Source organism: Sminthopsis crassicaudata, chromosome 3 (assembly GCF_048593235.1).
Source record: "Sminthopsis crassicaudata isolate SCR6 chromosome 3, ASM4859323v1, whole genome shotgun sequence".
Lineage (NCBI taxonomy): Eukaryota > Metazoa > Chordata > Mammalia > Dasyuromorphia > Dasyuridae > Sminthopsis > Sminthopsis crassicaudata.
The window spans coordinates 585,454,388-585,477,945 of NC_133619.1; the positions used below are offsets into that span (position 1 = coordinate 585,454,388).

Genomic DNA, 23,558 nt, shown 5'->3' on the forward strand with positions numbered 1-23,558 from the left:
TTTCAGTGTCAGATGTTTCTTAGATCTTTTTTGTTTTGAGGTTTTTCTCTTTTTTCTGTCTCTCTCCAGGTGCTTGTTGCCACCTATCTGTTTCCTTCTCCATTTGTTTCCTTCTGTCTAATCTCCTGGTCACCAAAGGATTTCAGTGGAGGTAGGGTGTCTGTCCCTCTAGAGCATGGGACTCTTAATCCCAGGGTCGTTGTTAAAACTCAAATAAGATAACATATAGAATTTCTGTGCAAACATTAAAATTACATACATTATATATGTGCATTTATGTATGTATCTGCATGTAAAGGTCCTGTTCTCCCCGTTCTCCCCACTCTCCCTGCTCTCTGCTTTGTCTGTGCCTAAGAGATGGGAGTCACCCACCAGCTGATCGATTCCAGTTTTGGAGTTGTACACTTTCTGCTTTACAAACCCGGGGTCCACCACATATTATATCCCATCAATAGTCAGAGATGTCTCAGCAATGTTGGTAGCAATTACAACCTTCCTGCTACCAGGAGGAGCCGGGTCAAAGATCCGGGTTTGCATCTCACTAGGTAGAGCAGAATACACAGGCAGGATGATTAATTCAGGTACATCAGATCCCAGGGACTTAATGCGTTCATACAAAATCTCACAGGCTGTATCAATCTCTTCCTGACCAGTCAGAAACACCAAAATGTCACCTGGTGGTTCAGTTAAATGTATCTGCATGACTGTGATCAAATTGGCATCCAAGTAATCTGTCTCAGGTTCTTTAGTGTAGAGAATTTCCACATGATATGTTCGGCCTGAAAATGGGAGCTTCATAGAAATACTGGGAAAATTTTACAGCATCTAATGTTGCAGAAGTAACAATCAGCTTCATGTCTTGCTGTTTCTGCACTTTTTCAACAATCCAAAGAGCATGTCTGTGTGAATTGTTCTCTCATGAGCCTCATCCAATATGATGATTGCATATTGAGTAAGATCAGGGTCAATCAAGCATTCCTGGAGCAACATCCCATCTGTCATGTACTTGATGACTGTTTCTGGACTGGTGCAATCTTCAAAATGAATAGTGTAACCCACCTCTTGTCCCAAGCAACATCCAAATTCTTCAGACACTCTTTTGGCCACTGACATCGCTGCAACTCTTCAAGGTTGTGTACATCCAATTTTCCCCCTGAAGGTGTAACCAGCCTCAGCAAGATACTGTGTGATCTGTGTTGCCTTCCCAGAACCTGTCTCTCCAATAACAATCAGGATCTAATTGTCATGAACAGCCTAAACAAGTTGCTCTTTAAGCTTGAAGATGGGAAGATTCTCCCTCTGTTCAATGATTGACAATTGGGTCTTTTTACCATAAGATGCTTTATTGCCCCCAAAAGCATGCTTCTTCCATTCTGGGATGTCATTAGGCATCATTCCAATGCCCCGCATGTTGGCAGCAATCTGCCTTCCATCCACATCAGGCAGAGGATCCACCCAGTGTTTGTTGAGTCCCATAGGAATGGAGTCCATCTCTGCTTCACGTTGGGCCTATTTGAGTTCTCTCCTTTCTTTCACCAAAGCGCTCTACATCATTGCTGCTTGGGATAGGGAGCCATCAGGATTCTTAACAATTTTAATAGGGCTCATGTCCATCCTTTGTTTGGTATGTCCTCTCAGGAATGGAGATTCTTCCTCAACCAATTCAATCTCCAGATCTTCATCTTCCTCATCATCCACTTTAGGAAGGATTCCTGTCTCTTCATCAAAGTCTGGAAACTCTTCTTTAGAAAGTACATTGGCCGCTATCATCTATTTGATCTCCCACTTCTCAGGATCTGATATTCGGGTGAGGCGTTTCCTTTCAAGAGTGTCATCTTCCACTTCTGGAGCACTGACAAGGGAGAGGTGAGTAGGTCTATCAGGGTTCCTCATAGAAGTCTCCTCATTGGTTTCCCTAACAAGGTTCCTCCATCGGTTTAGGTTCAGATCTTCTCCAGTGTCCTGATCCACATCCTTCATGCTCAGGCTGGTTTTGGTCCGAGTGAAGGACAGGACTTTCACCTTAACCCTCTGGCCTTTTCTCACCACATCAGCGACATTGGCCACTCGGCCCTCCCGACAAAGCTCAGAGATGTGAACTAAACCTTCCCACAGTTTCCTTAGTCCTTCCAGTTATACAAAACACCCAAATTGCATGATACTGGCAACTTTGCCATTGTAAATATCCCCAATAGAAAGCTCTTCAGGAGGAGGCTGGTCCACATGTTTGTCTCACCATCTGTCATTGCTCTTTTCCCCATATTTATCATGGTCCTTATGGTCTTTAACAAGACTCTGACTTCTGCTCCTTGATCGATATCTAGATTTCCCTTTATTCCTGTCTTGAGTCCTAGAACGTGATCTTGATTGGGACTGGTGTCTCTGCTTGTGGTCTCTATCTTGACTTCGACTATGACTCCTTTTTTTTCTTCTTTGCTCTATCATGATGCTCAGAGCCTCTCTGCTTCTGTGCTGTAGCACTAGGCTTTAAAGCATCTAACTCTTTGAGGATTCCATGGCTACTTTCACATCATTTTCATCAAGCACGGTCCTAATTGCAGGATTGATTGTCTGGTCGGCAAAGTGCTGAGAAGAGGTCCTTGAGCTTCTCTTTTTCTGTCTTGGGTTTAATAACTGGATCTTTGTTAGCAGAAGGCTTTGCTGGGGGCTGCATGGTCTGTATGAGGCGTAACAAGTTACTAATGAGAGAGTCTGTGAATTCAGCACCATTTTTGGTAAGAGAAGCTTTAAAAGTGTCAAAGGTTGTATTTTTTTTCTGCAAGACTTATCACAAATTCAGCTAAGTCCTTGTTGTTGGTCCCAAGGTGGTTGTCCAGCTTGGTGCATACTTTGGAGACCAGGGACAGGTACTCAAGTTTGGCGAGCTCTTCAGTGGGTCCCAGCTTGGCTATTGAGAGCCACAGCCAGCCCTAATCCTAAAGCCCAGCTAGCTCAGTCGGTAGAGCATGAGATTCTTAGTCGGTAGAGCATGAGACTCTTAATCTCAGTGTCATGGGTTCGTGCTCCACGTTGGGCGCCAAAATGTAAAGTTCTGTCGTCTCTCAGTTATTAATCCTTCTCATGGAAGAGATCTCTTTTCTGTAAAATCTTTTCCTCTGTGAGCAGGTTTCTTGGGAAGCTTCTGGAGCCTCCAGCCAGAGTGAAGGTAGAATCTCAAATCCTCTTCCTGAGTCCTGGCTCTGAATTTCCTCCAGCTCTTGTCCTTCCGCAATCCAGACTCTCCTTCTAGACTGCCATCTAAACTCAATCCCAGTTTAGACCCTTCTCCAGGCCCAATGTTGCCTCTTTTATCCTCTCAGAGAATGAGCCTGTGAGAACTCAAAGGGGCCTGTGAGAACTCTCACAGCCAATGAACTTGCTCCTTTTAAAGGTGTAAACTCCTCTAAATGTGCAAACTCCTCTTCAGAAGTCCAAAGGTGTAAACTCCCCTTAAAGGCCCAAACCAAAGGTGTGAATTCTGAGCTAGAGAATTGCCCAGACAACCTGAGTTTTCACCTTATAATTCTAACAGTATTCCATAACATTCATATACCAAAACTCATTTAGTCATTCTTCAACTGATGGGCATTAATTCAGTTTCCTTGCCACTCCAAATAAGGATTGCTACAAATATTTTTGCACTTTTTCCTTTTTTATGATCTCTTTGGGAGAGGACAGGACCCAGGACAGATACTGCTATATCTAAGGGTATGCAGAGTTTGATAGCTCTTTGGGCATAGTTCCAAATTGCTCTCCAGAATGATTGGATCAGTTCACAATTCCACTAACAATGTATTAGTGTCCCAGTTTTCCCACATCCCTTATAATATTCATCATTATTTTTTCTTGTCAGTCAATGTAAGAGGTGTGTAATAGTACCTCAGAGTGGCCTTAATTTGCATTTCTCTGATTACTAACAATTTAGAGCATTTTTTCATGTCTTAAAATTGTTTTACTTTTTTCATCTGACAATTATCTATTCATATCCTTTGACCATTTATCACTTGGAGAATGGCTTATATTCTTATGAAAAAGGAGCCAATTTTCTATAATTTTAGAAATGTGAGACCTTTATCAGAACCTTTGGATGTAAAATTCTTTCCCCCAGTTTACTACTTCTCTTCTAATCTTATCTGTATTGTTTTGTTTTTTTTTTTTTTTGGTACAAAAGCTTTAAAATTTAATATAATCAAAAATTTTCATTTTTTCCCACAGATCTAAGAGTAGGATGATCCTTTCTTCTTCTAATTTACTTATAGAATCACTCTTTATGTCTAAATCATGAACCCGCTTCAATCTTATCTTGGTATAGAGTTGTCAATGTCTGGTGTCTTCCACACTATTTTCCAATTTCTAATCAACATTCAGTTTGAGAAATCAGAAAGGTAGTTAGAGAAGTGAAATTAGAGTAAACAGAGAGAATGGGGCAGGAATAGTAGATTTGGGAATCATTGGCATAAAGATTGGAGACTGATAAGATCACCAAATAAAACAATATAGAAGAATAAGAGAAGAGGACTCAGGAAAGAACCCCAAGGGATACCAATAAAGAGAAGTTGTAATCTGGATGAGGATCTGACAAAGGGGACAAAGGGATAGTCATAGACATAGGACAAAAATAAGGACAGAGTACTGTCTTAAAATTCTAGAGAAAGGAGAGCATCAAGGAGGAGATAGTGATAAACAAGGAGAATAATATCTCCCAAGAGGCATTCACTATAATAAAGAATACTTTTGAATATACAACAGAGAAAAAAACTCAGCATGAATAATCAAAAGTTTGAAAAAGCTAAAATACATGCAGTGTACAACAATTGTGAAGGTCTCACTTCTGGAAATAGATCGTATTGGGATATCTTCTAAAATGTTTTCCATTAAGCCTTGCTACTTTTGTAAATTACTTGTTTTCTCTTTGTGCTTATTCTTTCTGTAAACACTGATGTACTACATGAAGTTACAAAGTGAATAGAGCATTGGGACTGGAGTCAGGAAGACCCAAGTTCAAATCTAACTGCAGTCTTTTACTAGCTGTATGATCTTGGACAAGTCACTAACCTCTGTTTGCCTGTTTCTTCATATGCAAAATGAAGATCTTATTAGTACTTATGTCATAGGGTTGTGATGATTATAAATGAAATAATGTTAGTAAGTACTTAGTATGGTTTCTAGCACATAGTAGGCACTATATAAAGGCTATCTGTTTGGGTCCTTGTGGAGTTTGTTTTCTAGGCTCTGCTTATGTCACTTTATATCAGTTTAGGTAGATTTTCTTTTTTTTTTTAATTTTTTTATTATATATATATATTTTATAATATTATCCCTTGTATTCATTTTTCCAAATTACCCCCCCTCCCTCTATTCCCTCCCCCCGATGACAGGCAATCCCATACATTTTACATGTGTTACAATATAGTCTAGGTACAATACATGTGTGTGAATATCATTTTCTTGTTGCACAATAAACATTAGAATCCGAAGGTACATGCAACCTGGGCAGACAGATATTAGTGCTAACAATTTACATTCACTTCCCAGTGTTTCTTCTCTGGGTGTAGCTACCTCTGTCCATCATTGATCAACTGGAAGTGAGTTGGATCTTCTTTATGTTGAAGATTTCCACTTCCATCAGAATACATCCTCATACAGTATTGTTGTTGAAGTGTACATTGATCTTCTGGTTCTGCTCATTTCACTCAGCATCAGTTGATTTAAGTCTCTCCAGGCCTCTCTGTATTCCTCCTGCTGGTCATTTCTTACAGAGCAATAATATTCCATAACCTTCATATACCACAATTTACCCAACCATTCTCCAACCGATGGACATCCATTCATCTTCCAGTTTCTAGCTACAACAAAAAGAGCTGCCACAAACATTTTGGCACATATATGTCTCTTTCCGCTCTTTAGTATTTCTTTGGGATATAATCCCAGTAGTAGCGCTGCTGGGTCAAAGGGTATGCACAGTTTGATAACTTTTTGGGCATAATTCCAGATTGCTCTCCAGAATGGCTGGATTCTTTCGCAACTCCACCAGCAATGTATTAGTGTCCCAGTTTCCCCACATCCCCTCCAACATTCATCATTATTTGTTCCTGTCATCTTAGCCAATCTGACAGGTGTGTAGTGGTATCTCAGAGTGGTCTTAATTTGCATTTCTCTGATCAGTAGTGATTTGGAACACTCTTTCATGTGAGTGGATATAGTTTCAATTTCTTCCTCTGAGAATTGTCTGTTCATATCCTTTGACCATTTATCAATTGGAGAATGGTTCGGTTTCTTATAAATTAGGGTCAGTTCTCTATATATTTTGGAAATGAGACCTTTGTCAGAACCTTTGTTTTTAAAAATATTTTCCCAATTTGTTACTTCCCTTCTAATCTTGTTTGCATTAGTATTGTTTGTACAGAAACTTTTTAGTTTGATGTAATCAAAATCTTCTATTTTGTGATCAATAATGATCTCTAGTTCTCCTCTGGTCATAAATTCCTTCCTCCTCCACAAGTCTGAGAGGTAGATTATCCTCTGTTCCTCTAATCTATTTATTATCTCCCTCTTTATGCCTAAATCATGGATCCATTTTGATCTTATCTTGGTATATGGTGTTAAGTGTGGATCCATATCTAATTTCTGCCATACTAATTTCCAGTTTTCCCAACAGTTTTTTCCGAATAATGAATTTTTATCCCTAATGTTGGTATCTTTGGGTTTGTCAAAGATTAGATTGCTATAGATGTACCCTTTTTTGTCCTTTGTATCTAATCTGTTCCACTGATCTACCGGTCTATTTCTTAGCCAATACCAAATGGTTTTAGTGACTGCTGCTATATAATATAGCTTTAGATCAGGTACACTTAGACCACCTTCCTCTGAGTTTTTTTTCATTAGTTCCCTTGCAATTCTCGACCTTTTATTCTTCCATTAGGTAGATTTTCTAATGCTTCTCTGTATTCATTCTATCCATCATTTTTTTACACTATAGTAATAATCTTCCAATTCATAAATTTGTTTGACTATTTTCCATTTATTTGTCATCTAATTCATTTTCAATTCCAAATCTAGTTTATCACATGTATTGACTCTAATACTTCTTAAATAGATCTGCATTAAGAATAATGAAGGAAAATGAGAAGGTACTAGAAATATTCAAGTTGTAGGTGGCAAAAACAGGACAAATAAAAATTAAAGTTCCCTCTTATACCCTTATACAATAAGAATCTAAACTGGATGAAAATAAAGAAAGGGATATCAGGTAGCTCTATTTCTTTTGTTATGAGAGCAGGTGTTTTGTGAACATTTAGTTGCTGCAAAGAGGAAAAATAGGGTACTGGATATTTGGTAGTTGGTAGGGACCATTTACTTAGAAACTTGCTGAACAAACCAATGTTTTTATTTCTTGTTCTTGGTGTTCCAAAGTTTCCTACAATATTTTCTCAAAGTTTCTGCTAGGTTTCGTAATTTTTATCACTACCAAAGTTCAAGTCTGGTTGAAATTATGAGGAGAGAACTTAGGACTCTGATAAATTGTATTCTGAAAAGTGGCCTGGTGTACTTTCTTTTGCTTTGTTCTAACATTGTTACAGACATTGAGGGAATGAATGACATTTCTCTCCTTTTGAAATGCTTTTTGGCCACCCTCCTAAAAACATGAGACCTTACTCTCTGGTATATTCATTGTTATTGACATGGGATACTTGTGTTGCATCTTATATATGAGAACTCTACATGAAAGAAGATAATGACATGGGAGCTCTAGTAGAGACTGTACCTTTGGACTTTTTGATACATGATTTTCATCTTGGAGATCAAGTGTATATTAAGAATTTTCTGTGAACCAGCAGAACTTTCGCCACTTAAGAAGGTCCATTCCAAGTACTAACTACTCTGACTATCAAGATGGGGATTTCTGGATACACTGTTCCCATGTGAAACCTGCCTCTCATATTTTTCTTGATGATTTTGCTTTGCTTTCCACTACCTTGCTTGTTACCCTTTTCTCCCCAACCTACTACTCCCAGAGGAATGGGAAAGGACTTAATGCTGTTACTAAACTACTTGGTGAGGTAGAACAGGCTTTGTATCATCTTAAAGATATTGAATTTCATGGTATTTTGAGTGTGTCATCATACAATAAGGGGATCCTAATGTATGGGCAATGTCCCTGTCACAGAAAATAGAACCATCTTACAATCAAGGTCTGACTTTGTCTCATTCTTAACAGGGAACTTTGCAGTTGTAACATTAGTTCAGTGTATCTTGGAAACTCCATTAGAAGGCTGGTAAACTGGACCAGCCCTGGACCAGTAAATTTCACCTTCCTAAAGAGTGACTACATTGTTTTTAAAGTCAATAACTCTTGGAGAATACAGTATGCCAAGACTTGAAAGACCTTGTTAGCTGTTAGTATGTCTCTACCATTTTTTTCTTTTTAGTATTACTTAGGACCAAAGCCCCTATAATACCTTTGATTTTGGCAAGGTAATCAATTGTATAATAATCTTACTTCCTCCAAAATAACTAGAGCACATAGAGGTATTAATATAACTTCTTCATCTCTATCAGAGCTTCTTTCTAATAATCATGTAGATTAGTAATCTATAATAATAATATTTCCAACTATGTTTCCTTACCAAACTTCACCAATAATGGTTTAAATCAACCAAAGTTTACAACCACTTTTGTCAAAGAATTTAGAAACATATGGATGAAGACAGGAAATACAAGGAAACTGAAAAAAAGTGAGGGTGGGGTACCTTCTGATAAAGGAATGATGAAGGCCAGAAGAGTATAGCCAGGCAGGAAATGTGAATTAATGGCTGGCCTAAGTACCTTCCTTAAATGGAGGTTCTGACAGGAGCTTTACATTCTATATCCCTACTCTTTTCAGTCAGTGGGAGGAAGGGACCTATAGGTAGGGAGTAATGAGGAGGTGTGAATTTCAAGGTTGATGTGATCTTGCAGGAAAATGAAATTTATAGCAGGCATAACAAAATCTAAAGGAATGTAGCCAAATGGGAAATGTGGGAAATAGACAATGACATATTGGATTGCACATAGAAAAGGGAATCAAGAAGTTGATACATCTTGAGATTGTTGAGATTGGGAAGGGGACCCCAAAATTTTGGGGTCATAGACCAGTGTTCTGAGGTGTCTCAAAAGAATTTTCAGGCTTGACCCATCTTCTTAGCTAAGGGGCAAAATTCAATGAAATTGTAACACCATAACAAAGTGGGTTGAATTTCCAAAAGAAATTAGCAGAGAAACGGAGCCAAGGAGATATATTTAACCAGCTTTCTGTAATTGATATACTAATTATATGGCTCATATGTAGGAAAGAGGAGTGGTCTCTGGAATTTGGTTCTTTCTGACCAACAGATTATCACTATTGTCTCAGGAGTTTGGTCCATGGGACTATCCTGAGGCCAGAAGGTATCTGACAGTCATCAATGAATGGAGGATTGGTCTATTCAAAGTCAGAGAGATTGTTGTTCTTAGACTGGGAGTATGGGAAGTCACTGAGACAGACTCAAAAGCCAGAAGAAGGATTACTGACATTGTTAGAACAGAAGCCCTCCTAAAATCAGGAGACTACACAATCATATTGATGAGAGTTAGGTAAGTGGTACCTAGATGAAATTAGGGTTAATTGAGGTTTAGTGGCAGGTTCAGGGTATAGGGAGTCAAATAGAGCTCCCCTGCAACCCCTTTGGATTCGGCACAAGGATACAGTTAAGTATACAATACTTATAGTGTGTGTGTGTGTGTGTGTGTGTGTGTATATATATATATATATATATATATATATATACATACATATATATATATACATACATATATGTATGTATATATACATATATATGTATGTATATATACATACATATATGTATGTATATATATATATATATGTATGTATATATATATATATATATATATATATATATATATATATATATATATATATATATATGATATAGTAAGAATACAAGAGTTAAATGAGGTCTAGTAGTGGTGCAAGAGTCCCAGAAATTTACAGACCCGAAAACCTAGCTTAATAAAAGATTTATTTGGGGTTTGGAAGTAAGGGTAAAGGTAGAAAGATGCTACGGCCAGGTGGGTGATGGGCAGACAGAAACCCAAACATGTCCGGCGTAAGGGTGCCATGTTTGGGGCTCCTGCAAAGAGTGGATTCCAGTTTCCCTCTTTTATAATGGGGTGCTTTTGGTGAAAGGGCCTGTAGGTAGAGTTCCATGTTGACTCCTGGCTGGATTTGGCCAGGGTAGCATTTGAGTAGAATTCAATTCGTTTTTTAGATAAGGAGGAAGGGGGTTGGGGAAACCTGAGCAGATCATCAGAGTGAGGGCTGGGACAGCCCAAGTTAGTTCAGATCTAGTGGGGGCTGGGAATTAGAAAGGAATCTTTAACCCATATCAATATTACATAATATCATAACAAAGGAAGACTTCTTGAAGGAAATGAAGGGATTTACAGTCTTAGGATAGAGCAGGGAACATCTTAATATTTTCTTTCTTTTTTTTTTTTAGAATGTTCTTTTTTTTCCCTTTTTTAAAAAATTAATTTTATAATTATAACTTTTTTTTTTGAAAGTACATATGCATGGGTAATTTTTTACAACATTATCCCTTGCACTCATTTCTGTTCTGAATTTTCCCCTCCTTCCCTCCACCCCCTCCCCTAGATGGCAGGGAGTCCCATACATGTTAAATATGTTATAGTATATCTTAGATACAATATATGTGTGCAGAACCGAATTTCTTGTTGCATAGGAAGAATTGGATTCAGAAGGTAAAAATAACCTGGAAAGAAAAACAAAAATGAAAATAGTTTACACTCGTTTCCTAGTGTTCCTTCTCTGGATGTAGCTGATTCTGTCCATCATTGATCAATTGGAACTGAATTAGATCTTCTCTTTGTTGAAAATATCCACTTCCATCAGAATACATCCTCATATAGTATTGTTCTTGAAGTGTATAATGATCTCCTGGTTCTGCTCATTTCACTCAGCATCAGTTCATGTAAGTCTCTCCAAACCTCTCTGTATTCATTCTGCTGGTCATTTCTTTTTTCTTTTCTTTTTTTTTTTTTTAATTAAGTTCTTCCCCCCCCCCCCCCCAGGCTGGGGTTAAGTGACTTGCCCAGGGTCACACAGCTAGGAAGTGTTAAGTGTCTGAGATCACATTTGAATTTGGATTCTCCTGAATTCAAGGCTAGTGCTCTATCCACTGTGCCACCTAGCTGTTCCTACTGGTCATTTCTTACAGAACAATAATATTCCATAACATTCATATACTACAATTTACCCAACCATTCTCCAATTGATGGGCATCCATTCATTTTCCAATTTCTAGCAAAAAGGGCTGCCACAAACATTTTGGCACATACAGGTCCCTTTCCCTTCTTTAGTATTTCTTTGGGATATAAGCCCAATAGCGGCAATGCTGGATCAAAGGGTATGCACAATTTGATGACTTTTTGGGCATAGTTCCAGATTGCTCTCCAGAATGGTTGGATTCGTTCACAACTCCACCAACCATGCATTAGTGTCCCAGTTTTCCCACATCCCCTCCAACATCCATCATTATTTTTTCCTGTCATCTTAGCCAATCTGACAGGTAGTGGTATCTCAGAGTTGTCTTAATATGCATTTCTCTGATCAATAATGATTTGGAACACTCTTTCATATGAGTGGAAATAGTTTTAATTTCATCATCTGAAAATTGTCTATTCATGTCCTTTGACCATTTATCAATTGGAGAATGGCTTGATTTCTTATAAATTAGGGTCAGTTCTCTATATATTTTGGAAATGAGGCCTTTATCAGAACTTTTAACTATAAAAATGTTTTCCCAGTTTGTTACTTCCCTTCTAATCTTGTTTGCGTTAGTTTTGTTTGTACAAAAGCCTTTTAATTTGATGTAATCAAAATTTTCTAATTTGTGATCAATAATGATCTCTAGTTCTTCTTTGGTCACAAATTCCTTCCACCTCCACAAGTCTGAGAGATTGTCTTAATATTTAAAAGGGTTATGATATGGTATAGTATTTAGGGAAATATAGCAGTGGTTTTGGAATCCTCTGACCTTGGGGAGGGGGTGCTTCTGTTCTGGCAATCTATTTATTCCAAAGTCCTCTGGTTTTGCCCCACCCAACACACTCAACCTAGGAATGCTGACAATCTGTCTGATTCTAGAGAACTCCTCAATTCATTGCTGACTGATAATCTTGTCAGCAAGAAACAAATTCTGCAGCCTACTCCTTCTTACTTATGAGCCATAGAATTAGCATATCTATGATTAAAAAGCTGGATAAATGTGTCTCCTTGCTTCTGTTTCTCTGCTAATTTCTTTTAGAAATTCAGCCTGCTTTTGTAATGGCATTACAATTACAATAAACTTTGCTCCTTGACTTGGAATGGGTTCAAGCCTGCAATTCTTTTGAGACGCCTCACAACACTGCTCTATGACCCCAAACTATTGAGGTCCCCTTTCCCAATGTCAATATTTGGTGGTCCAGTACAGGGAGAATTTGGCCTCCCCTCACTTGATTCCCTCTTTGTCAAGGTAAGTTTCCCATTTTTTTTCTCTCACATTCCTATAGTGGGACACCCCAAGTCACTGGGAGAAGACTTGTCTGGTTGTCATGGGCTCCACACTCAGCAAGTTTTCCTTGACTGGGAATGCCCAGACTGGGAAATTCTTGCAATTTTTGGTAAAGTGACTAGGGAAACTTTGCCACCCTTTCACCTTCTCTGGGATGTCAGAGAATATTGAAGTACTATAGGATAGCTTTTGGCAAAATTTTATGACTTTCGGCATTCTTTCATGTAATTTTGTCTGTGTCTTCATTTCTGTATACATATCTGTGCCATATTTGTTCTGTGAGTTAGATTTGTTACTTGGAAAGATTTAAAATGCAACCAGCAAGAAAATACCCTCTATGCTGTAGTTAGAATGCCAGGAAAATTTAAAGCCTAACTTTTTTCTATGGACTTCAGCTCTGGCCATGCTGGGGATTATACAAAAAAGTGAGCTAATTAAAATTAAAATAGCATCTTAGCAAAATCTCAAAATTTTGAAAGCAATGATTAGAAAATTTGTCAATTAATCATTTTAAAATTGCAAGAAAAATTCCTGAAACATCTCAGTTGTGGGGATTGCTAGCAAGATCAATACAGCCCAATTGCTCACTCTTCATTTCAGAACTGTAGGGAAATTAAAATTCTGCCTCATCTGCAGAAAAAAGGGGAAGCAAAGTCATGGCGATCCCGTGCAACCTTGCCCAAATACCCCCTCAACCCAATTTTGGGAGGGTGGAGATCAGGCTCCATGGTCAACATTCCCTGAGCCCTAGCACCTGAAACTACCACCAAAGGGATATCCTGGCGTCAGTCACTCTAGATTTCAGCAGGTTCTATCTAGGAAATTCCTGGGAAGACTTCGAGTACCCCTAGTAGCACCCAGAAAACCAGTTGGCCTCTGCATTTGGTAATATCATCATTCTCTGTCTCAATTATGAATATGTATTAGCTATGTAATTTATGGCAAATTATTTTATCTTTGGCCAATTTTCTGATTTGTCAAGAGAAATAATAGGTGTTGTGGTAAAGAAGTGCTTAGCATAAAACATGCTTATATGAATGTTAACTGCTTTATTGGATATAATTGCTTCATATTTAATAACTTTATGGTTTTTTTGTAACCAATAAATAAATGATTCCTATGTGTGTATAAAGTAATGTGGAAATTTGTTTGAGATGTGATAGTAAGAGCAATTTTTTTTTTTTTTTTGAGGCTGGGGTTAAGTGACTTGCCCAGGGTCACATAGCTAGGAAGTGTTAAGTGTCTGAGATGAAATTTGAACTCGGGTCCTCCTGAATTCAGGGCTGGTGCTCTTTACACTGTACCACCTAGCTGCCTCCAGTAAGAGCAATTTTAAAGGAAAGCCCACTAAAGGGATCTATTTGCACTGATAATGTTAATAGAAGAGTTTTGGAACTTTAGGAAAATGGAAAAGCAATTTGCCATTACTTTAAAAACTCTAGTTATCTAGAGTCAGACTTCTGAGGACCCTGTCAGTAAAAACTGGCATTTTAACCCTTTTCCTGGCTCACAAAAGAGTAATGATTTGCTCAAATTAGAAAATAACCAAATTGCAATTCAAGGAAGAGGGATACATACTTAGGGAAGGACTGGCAAGGACTTAAAACTGCTTTTTGGTTTTTATTTGTCACCTTTACTAATTGAGTAAGAGCCTTAAAAGGCTCAGAGTTTTTTGCTAAAGGAGATGAAACCCATTTAAGATTAATCATTTCCAGTATGCATGTAGTGGTGTTACAATTACAATAAATTTTGCCTCTTGACATGGAATGGGTTCAAGCTTGCAAATTCTTTTGAGACACCTTGGGACACCAGTCTATGACTCCAAAATAGTGGGGTCTCCTTCCCATCCTCAATAGTTAGAATGCCTATCCTTGGGAGAAGGATGAAATATGTTCTGTTTTGTCCAAGAGACAAGAACTAGGGGTAGGCAGTTCATGGGAGTTGCTAAGAACTCAAATTAGGCTTGTTGTAAATAGAGCCTTGTTGAAAATTCAGATTGATAGAAAAGGGAATAGGTTTCTTTGAAGGGTAGTGGGCATCCTCGACTAGAGATTTCAGAGTGAAAGGTAGATGATTTTGCTAGGGAAGTACTCAGTCTTCTTGAGTACCGTCACTGTCCAAGTTACAAGGAGAAAGGGAAAACATTCTTTCACTAACATGTACTCCATCTTACTCTATGAAATTATACTGCAAGTGAGCCATTTTCTACTTGTATAGAGTTTCCTATTTTTCCCTCAGTAAAAAAGTCTATATGTGGTCAGCTAGAACATGCTTATGTCCAGAAAAGTAGTTGTAGTCTACTTCAACAAGATTTTCCCAGTCAAAATGGGAGGGTTTTAGAATGGACTGTCTGTGAAATATGAAAATATTTCAGACTTGTCCCTGTATGTCTGTACACATACATATCTCTGAAGAATAAAATCAGAAAGACCACGAAGCAGGAACTTTTCTCAACCCAATGAATTAAAACCATTAAGTTCTTTTATTTCCTCAGAAGTCTCTTTTGCGTGATGTTGAAGATAAGGCTTCTAAGTAATTGCTAAATGGAATAATTCTGAGAAACAGAAGTATTCTGGAAAATGAAAGTAAAAAGAATTTGACATCCTGTTTTCTGAGTTATGAGGGGGAAAACAATGGGATAATTTTGAAAAACAGAAGTATTCTGGGAAATGAAAGTAAAAAGAAACTGACATCCTGTTTGTTTAAGTTCTGAAGGGCAAAGTGTGCTTGTATGTAGGGATATATTTTTCTCTGAGTACCTAGTCCTCTAAAACTCATTTCTTCGAGATCCCTTATTCATTTCCCTTATTCTCCTATCCCTGATACTAATCTTCCCTCCTTTCTTCCTCTCTTTTAACTGTTTTCTTATTTAATTTTTATGTATTTGTACAACAAACTTTATGTGCATTTACTTTACCCTTTCTTTGCTAAATCAGAGAAGAATGAGACATAAAATGTCCATGTATCTTCTGGCCCCCTCCACTTCATCTTGGTTCTTACCATAACAGAAATGTGGTTTTCATACCTAAGGTAGGAGGAGCAATAAAAAGGAAAGAAGACTATAGAACAATTCATCTAATGATATGAATGCAATTTAAAAAAACTAGAAAGGAGATTTTAACTGTATAACAAAAAGATCATGAAATATGATCAGATCAAACTTATATTAGCAAAGAAGTACCATTTCAATATTAGGAAAATTTACTTATTTTTTCCACATATATTATATGGTATTGGAACTAATTGTTCTTCAGATTCATTGAAGATCCTTCTGTTCCTTGAGATTTGTTTCCCTAGGAAACTCATTTGTTCTATTTCTTTTTCTAGGTTATGTAACTATTCTATTTTTTCTTCTGTTAATCTGGGCAATTTAAAGTTTTATTAACACCTACTTCAATTAGTTTGTTAATTTTATTGGCATGTAACTAGAAAAATAGCTGTTAATTATTGCTTTAATTTTATCTCATTGGTAGTATATTTACTTTTTTCATTTTTGATACTGATAATTTTTCTTCTCTTTTTCAAAAATACAAATTAACTAAGTGTTGCTCTATTTCCCCTTATTTTCCCCACAAAATAGCTTCCAGTTTCATTTATTATTTGAATGTTTTTTACTTTAACTTTCATTTATTATTTCTTTCATTTCTATTTTGTTTTTAGTATTTAATTGTGGATTTTTATTTCATTCTTTTTTTAGTTGTTTTTTTTTTTTAAGAACTGAATGCCTAATTCAGTGATCTGTTATTCCTCTTTTTTGTTGATATAAGCAATGATAAGTCTATAACCTATATACATACATGTATATGTGCATGTGTATATATATATATACACCTTTGTATATATGCACATATATATATATATATATTTCCCCCCCCCCAAGTACTCTTTTGGATGCATCTCATAAATTTGGTCTCATAGTTTTCATATTTGTTGAAATTATTGGTTGTTTCCACAGAATTAAAATGAATAAAGAATTTATCAGTTCTTTCTTTGGAGGTAAATTAGAATGAATGAATAAATGAATAAATTTTTCATTTATGCTTTCATGGTAATTTATGAATATTAATTTAATTGTATTATGGTCCAAAAATGCAATAGATATTCCTACTTTTTGCATTTGTTTCTTTTTTTGCTGTAATATAATATAATGTTATTATATAGTAACAATATAATAAATAATTATTTTTTGTGAAGATGGCATGTTAGTTGAGAAATAGGCCTATTGCTTTATAATACCTTATAAACGTTCCCATTTAAATTTTTTTTCAGAGGCCTACAATCTCTAACTTTTCCAAAATTCATCTCTTTAACTTCTTTATTGTTTATTTTATCCAGTTCTTAAAGGGTATAAAGCATTGTTTTACTTTCTCTTTCCTGTAATAACTAATTACACTTTTCCTTTAAGAATTTAGGTCCCCACTTCACACACACTGTCTCTTTGTCTCTGCTTGTCTCTCTTTAGCTCTGTATGTCTCATTCTTGCACCCATTGACACACTCCATTCATATTTATTCTAATTCTTACCTCTACTTCTCCTAACCTGATCTTTTATTGCCTCTTTTCACCCTGTCTTAGATGCATTTCCTTTTATTTTCCTGTTCAGTCAATTAGATTCCTATACCCAACTGAATATATACATATATATTTGTGTATGTATGCACACATATGTGGATATATGCACACGTACATGTATGTATGTAACTGTGTCTGTGTGTATATCTATGTCTATACATATCATTCTCTCTTTGAACCAATTCAAATGAGAGTAAAGTTCAAACATTGCCCACTTTCACCATTTTTTCCTCTCAACAGTAAAAACTCTTCCTTGCATACCTCTTTTATATAAGAAAAATTTCTTTATTCTGCTTCTTATTTCTATTTTCTTCCAGTATATTTTCATTTCTCACCTTTCTATTGTTTCTTGAGATTATACAATCAACTCACACCTATGCCCTCTTTCTATGTAGAGTACATCTAACTGCCCTCATAATGATGAAGTTCTCAAGTATCATCTTCTCATTTGGGAATGAAAACATTTTAACTTTATGAAGTTGCTTATAACTTCCCACTTATGCTTACCTTTTCAGGCTTCTCTTGAGTCTTGTTTTTGAAAGTGAAATTTTCTATAAAACTTTTCACTTAAATGTTTGAATTCCTCTATTTCATTAAATATTGACTTTTTCTCTAGAAGGATCATACTAAATTTTGTTGGGTAGAGTTCTTGATTATAATTCTAGTTCCTTTGCTTTCTAGAATATCATATTTCAAAATTTTCTTCTTTTTTTAAGTTAAAGCTTTTGTAAACATCTCTATGGCTCCACACTATTTGAATGCTTTTTTTTTTTTTTCTGGATGCCTATATTATTTTAACTTGTCCCTGGTTCTACAAGTTGGTTATGCTATTACTGGGAAGTTTTTGTTCTGAAATATTTTTCAGGTGGTCATGAGGTGATTCCTTCAATTTGTGTTTCACCCTCCAGTTCTTAGAATATTCTTGCACTTTTTCTTATATAATTTATTGAAATTCCTTGTCCATACTCCTTCTTTGATAATGGCTTTTGGTTCATTAATTATCTCCCCTCAATCTCTTTTCTACCTTATTTATTTGATAAAATACTTCACATTTTCTTCTTCTTCTTTTCTTTTTTTTTCTTTCTTTTTTTTTTTTTTTTGTTTAATTGGCCTTTGTTTTATTATTTCTTGATGTCCCAAAGAATCATTAGGCTCCACTTGTTCAATTCTAGTTTTTAAGGAATTTTTTTTTCAGGGAACTTTTATTCCTCTTTTCCCATCTGGCTAATCTTTCTTTTTAAGAATACATTTTTTTTCAGATTTTTTTGATGCCTTTTAAAAATCAACATGTTAATTATCATTTCTCAATTTTTTTGGCGTTGCTCTAATTTCTTTTCTCATTTTTTTTCTTGTGGACTTATTAGATTTTCAAAATAACTTTTGTTTTTGTTATCTCTTTGTCTCTTCTAGAAATTCTTGTTACACTTGTGATCAATCTTTATTTTTCCTTTAAGTCTTTTTATGTAGATATTTTTATGTCATTTTCTCCTACTGAGTTTGTGTCTTAAGTGTCCTTGTTACCATAGTAGCTATATATAATGAGATTTTTGTTGTTATTTGCTCATTTGCCCATCATTTTTCTTGATTTTTTCCTATCTCTTTAACATAATTTCTTGGCAGTTTGGTATGGTACTGAATAAATAGAAATATTTAGATGGAATTGTCATTTTTATTATATTAATTGATATTCACTTTGTGTGAAAAGTGTTATGTGATTGTATTCATATAGTTCCTGGCTTTGTCCTGGCTTCATATTATCTACAGTAACATAGAAATGTCATTGATTTATATGGGTTTATTTTATATTCAGCAATTTTGCTCAAGTTGTTAATTGTTTTTAGTAGTTTTTTTTTAGTTGATTCTCTAGGATTCTTTATGTATATCATCATATAACCTGCGAAGAGTGATATTTTTGTTTCCTCATTACCTCCTCTAAATTGTTCAATTTCTTTTTCTTCTCTTATTGCTAAAACTAACATTTCTATAGTGTAATTTCATAGAGCAAGTAGGAATACATGTTAGTGAAAATGTTTTCCCTTTCTCATTACCACTTTGACATTATGGCAAGAGAAGTGCTTCCCTAGCAAAATCATCTAGCCTTCACTCCGAAATCTCTAGTCAGGGACTCTCAGTATCATTTTGAGGAAGCCTATTTCCTTTTCAATCAATCTGAATTGCCAACAAATTTCTTTACAACAAGCCTAATTTAGGTTCTTAGCAATTCCAATGGACTGCCTATTTGTAGTTCTTACCTTTTGGACAAAACAGAACATATCATCCTCCTCTCACAAGACAGATATTCTAACGTTTGAAAATATTTAGAAGTCCCCAGCTCTATCACACAACTATGAATACCTTCATTTTCTTCATATATTATGATCTCAAATATGTCAACATCTTGATCCCCGTCTTTTCTCTGTGCATTCCAATCTGTCATTGTCCATTTTCCACATTTCCCATGTGACTGCATTCCTTTGGAGTTCATCAAGCCACCCAAAAACTTTATCTTCCTGCAAAATCATATTAATTCTAGAATTCACATTCTCATTACTCTGTGCCTCTAGGGCCCCTTTTCCAAACTGTTGGATTTCCCCCCTAAACTTTCATAATTCTCCTGCATAGCTCTCATTTCTTTTACCCATTTTCCATCTATTTTTCTTTTAGATACTTTTTGAACTCTTCCAAGAGAGCCTTTTGAGCTGGAGACCAGTTCATCTCCTCCTTTGATGCTTTATCTGAAGGCATTTTGCCTTTTCTGTTCTCTTCTGGGTTTGTGTTCTGATTTTCTTCTTTCCACAATAGCTTTTTAAAGTCATATTTCTTTTTGCTTGTTTGTTCATTTGAAAAAAGTTGAGCTCTGCTTTTGGAATACAGGGGAGATTGTCCCAAGCTTTATTTGTAGGGGAACAAGGGCCTCCCACTAACTGTTGGGGCTGATAGTGCTGTAGGCTTTCTCACTATGTGGGATTATGCTAGGATTTGGGGGATCACTATTTGTTTTCTGTAGTTGTATTGGAGGTCTCACACCTGGTCTGCTGGTCTGCTAGCCTTATGAACCAGAATAGAGTATCCAACACTTCTGTATTTTGGCTAAGAGTTTCATGCTTGATACTATGTTCCTGGTCTGTCCATGCTAAGCCACATTCCCTCTGGCTCACTTGCAAAACACTTTCGCAAGTCTTTCCCACAATATCTTAAACAAACAAACAAACAAACAAATAAATACATAAGATAAAATATTATTACACTCTGAATGTTTGTGAGTTCTGTCACTGTAAAATCCATCCAGAGGCTTGATTTAATGTTGATTCCAGGAGAGCTGAGTAGAGCTGAGCTAATGACCTATTTTACAGCATCTTGGTTCTGCCTGGAAATTCCTTTTTTTAAAAAATTTTATAAAAACTTTTAATTTTTCAAAAAAACATACAAAAATAGTCTTCAACATTCACCTTGAAAAAACTTGTGTTCCTTATTTTTCTCCCTCCTTCCTCACTTCTTCTATCCCTTAGACAGCAAGTAATACAATAGAGGTTTAATATGTGCAATTCTTCTAAACATGTTCCTGCCTGAAAAATTTTGATATAGACTTTATCTCTAGGATAAAAATCAGATATTGAAAAGTGTGATGACCACATTAGCACTTTGGATACCTTAGAATCAATCAGTCAGGATAAGCAAAAGTCCTTGGTCTTTAGTGATAGAAGTCAAGGGGATGGATGAAGGATCTCTGTGATCTTACTGCCTCATCTTCCACCCAGAAGTGACTCTGCCTAGTCTCACTCCATCCCCTAGTCCCTCCCACAATTCTCTGTATACACCAAATGATTGGGCCAGCACAGGATAGTAGGAAGGGCCATTTCCCAAGCATATTCTTATAGAGTATTGTCCAACTGGTAATTAGCCCTAAGTGCTCGATTGTTCCGACCTCAGTGCATTGACTCAAGAGTTTCAGCCTTTTACAGAAAAGTCCAAAGACACTATCTGTACCAAGTGTCATTTTATGTGTTGAGAACAGTTTTCAATGGAAACTTTGTAAGCCAGCATAAAAAGAAAAATGACCCTTGATCTGGCAACTGTGTGGGTATATGAGACAAAGGTCAGTGAGGAGTTAAAAATGACAATGAGTTGTGAACCCCATGTCTTATTCTAGCCTTTTTTGTGTCTTCAAAAAGAAAGCCCTCAGGCCCTATTTAGTAATCAAAGTAGTCAAAATAGTAGTCAAAGAATGAATATTTGAATCTAGAAACTTTAAATGAATAGAAAATTGAATCCGGGAGTGGTATGGTCAGTCTTGGACTGCACAATAATCATTTTGGTAGCTGTACAGATAAAAGATCGGAATGGGGAAAGATGAATCTATGAGACCACTAAGGATGTATCCTTAGTAATCCTCTAGTAATCCAGACAATGAGTGAAGAAGTAGGGCAGTAGATGTGCAATGTTGAGGGGAGGAGGAGAGAAGGGTACTTATATGAGATATTGGGAAGCAAGAAGCCACTAGATCTGGTAAATGAGTAGGCATCTGGGATGAATGACTATGCAACTGAGAATGAAACTGAGGTTGTGAACTTGGGTAATTGGCAGCATCAACATAAAAAAAAAGTGAAGTGAGAAGATTGGTAGGTGGTGGGTTTGGAATAATGTGGGCAGTTCTTAAAATGCTGAGTCTGAAATGTGCATGGAACATCAAATTAATTCTAAATAATTAGTAGGCAATTCATGATGTGGAGTTGGAGCTCAGGAGAGAAACAAAAGCTGGAAACATAAATCTAGTAGTTTTCTCCTTGGAGACAATCATTAAACATATTGGAATTATTGAAATGTCATAAAAGGAGCCAGCTAAAGAGTCTAGAAGGTCAGAGTTCAGGTCTGGTCTTAGCAACAAACTGTATTATCTTAGGTAGTTCCTTAACTTTTCAATATGCCAGGGCAAATTTGCATGAAGAAAAGTTATAGATGAGAGGTAGTTCTTTATTGTTAGATAGAGTTCTCTACAATAATTGATTTATAGGTCTGGAAAAAATAAGAACATCATTATTATTACAGGTGTATGCCCTTGGTTCTAAATCTAGATTATCTGTTTTTTAATTAAAAAAAAATAATGTTCCAAAGTCTAGCTAATGACCACTGTGGCCTACTTTGAATGGTGGTAGGGCAAGTTTCATTTTCCTCCTTGTTTTTCCTTTTCCTGTAAACTTCTTTTAATAATCATTTCTGTTTTTTTGAAAATGCTTTCATTTTCTGTTCTTCTGGGTGTCCTGCTTTATGAGACTTTCCCCAGTGTTGTGATGGAGTTTCAGACTGCAGTCAGATGAAGCTTCAGTCATGTGGGAGGCTAATTGCAGCCAGTATCACCAAAGACAGAGGGGCTTATGAGAGAAAGCAAGAGTAGAAATTGAGACTAAGTGAGCCACAGGAGGTAAGACTCATAGAAGTGATGTTAGAAACAATCTAGGCTAATCTGTTCATAGTAAAACTGGGGAAACTAAATGTCAGAGAAGAGAAGGGATTTCATTAATAGTGGTTTAAAGATTTAGAGTAAGAGATTAAGAAACACAAAGAGACAAAAGGTGGCACAGTTAATCAATCATTAATTACTTGCTATGTGTCAGGCACTGTGTTATATGCTATGCAGGCAAAAACAACGATGAAGAATCCATCCATGCTTGAGGGAAAAAGTGAGAAGAAGAGATAAAAATATAGAAACATGTAAGTTGTGACCCTGGCATGAAAGATTAGTAAACAGTAAGAGACCGACACACCCACACACACAAAAAAAAAAAAAAAAAAAAAAAAAAAAAAGTTGAGAGCAGGGTGGAAGTATTGGGAAGAAGGAGGAGAGGGAGACAAAAACATGCACACATACAATTAGCAGAGATTAAAAGAAATGCAGAAAAGAAAGGGAAAAAAAAAGAGGAAGATGAGCATATAAGCAAAAGGCAGAAAAACAAAAAAGAGAGAGAAAGGAGTTTTGATGGAGTCAAATTAATCAGGTAGTAAGTGAGATCAGAAGGTGTGGGGAGATCAGGTAACTCAGGAACCTCAGTCAGAGGTTTTTTGAGTTTTAGGCAGGCATATGCATCGGAGGGTCCCTGGAATATCTAGCTGCCCCCAAAGTAGAGTTTTAGTGAATTCTCTTCATTTTTCTTCTCTCCCTCTCATCTGGATCCTCATCTTTGAAGTCTTTCTATGGATGGCTCTTCAGAGCTTTGCTTTTCTCCCCTTCATCCAGGAAAGTGATTTTGGGAACATTTGTTTTATTTGTATAAAATCTTTTTAATTAAAGTAATTGAAATTGCCCATTTTATACCATTGTGTTCTCTAGCTCTTGTTTACTCCTTATTCAATTATCCATAAGTTTTTTAAGTAATA

At 36.2% G+C, this 23,558-nt stretch overlaps 1 protein-coding gene and 1 pseudogene across 1 annotated transcript in view; one reads left to right on the plus strand and one right to left on the minus strand.

Moving 5' to 3' along the window:
- Positions 1 to 260: 260 nt before the first annotated feature.
- On the minus strand, positions 261 to 19,623 carry LOC141562517 (ATP-dependent RNA helicase DHX8 pseudogene; annotated as a pseudogene).
- The window catches only part of LOC141563666 (interferon-induced very large GTPase 1-like), a 45,640-nt gene continuing 34,580 nt past the window's right edge, over positions 12,499 to 23,558 (plus strand). Inside the window, exon 1 of the mRNA XM_074305055.1 lies at positions 12,499 to 12,575. The gene's annotated coding sequence lies outside the window, so the exon portion shown is untranslated. The remainder of the gene's footprint in view (positions 12,576 to 23,558) is intronic.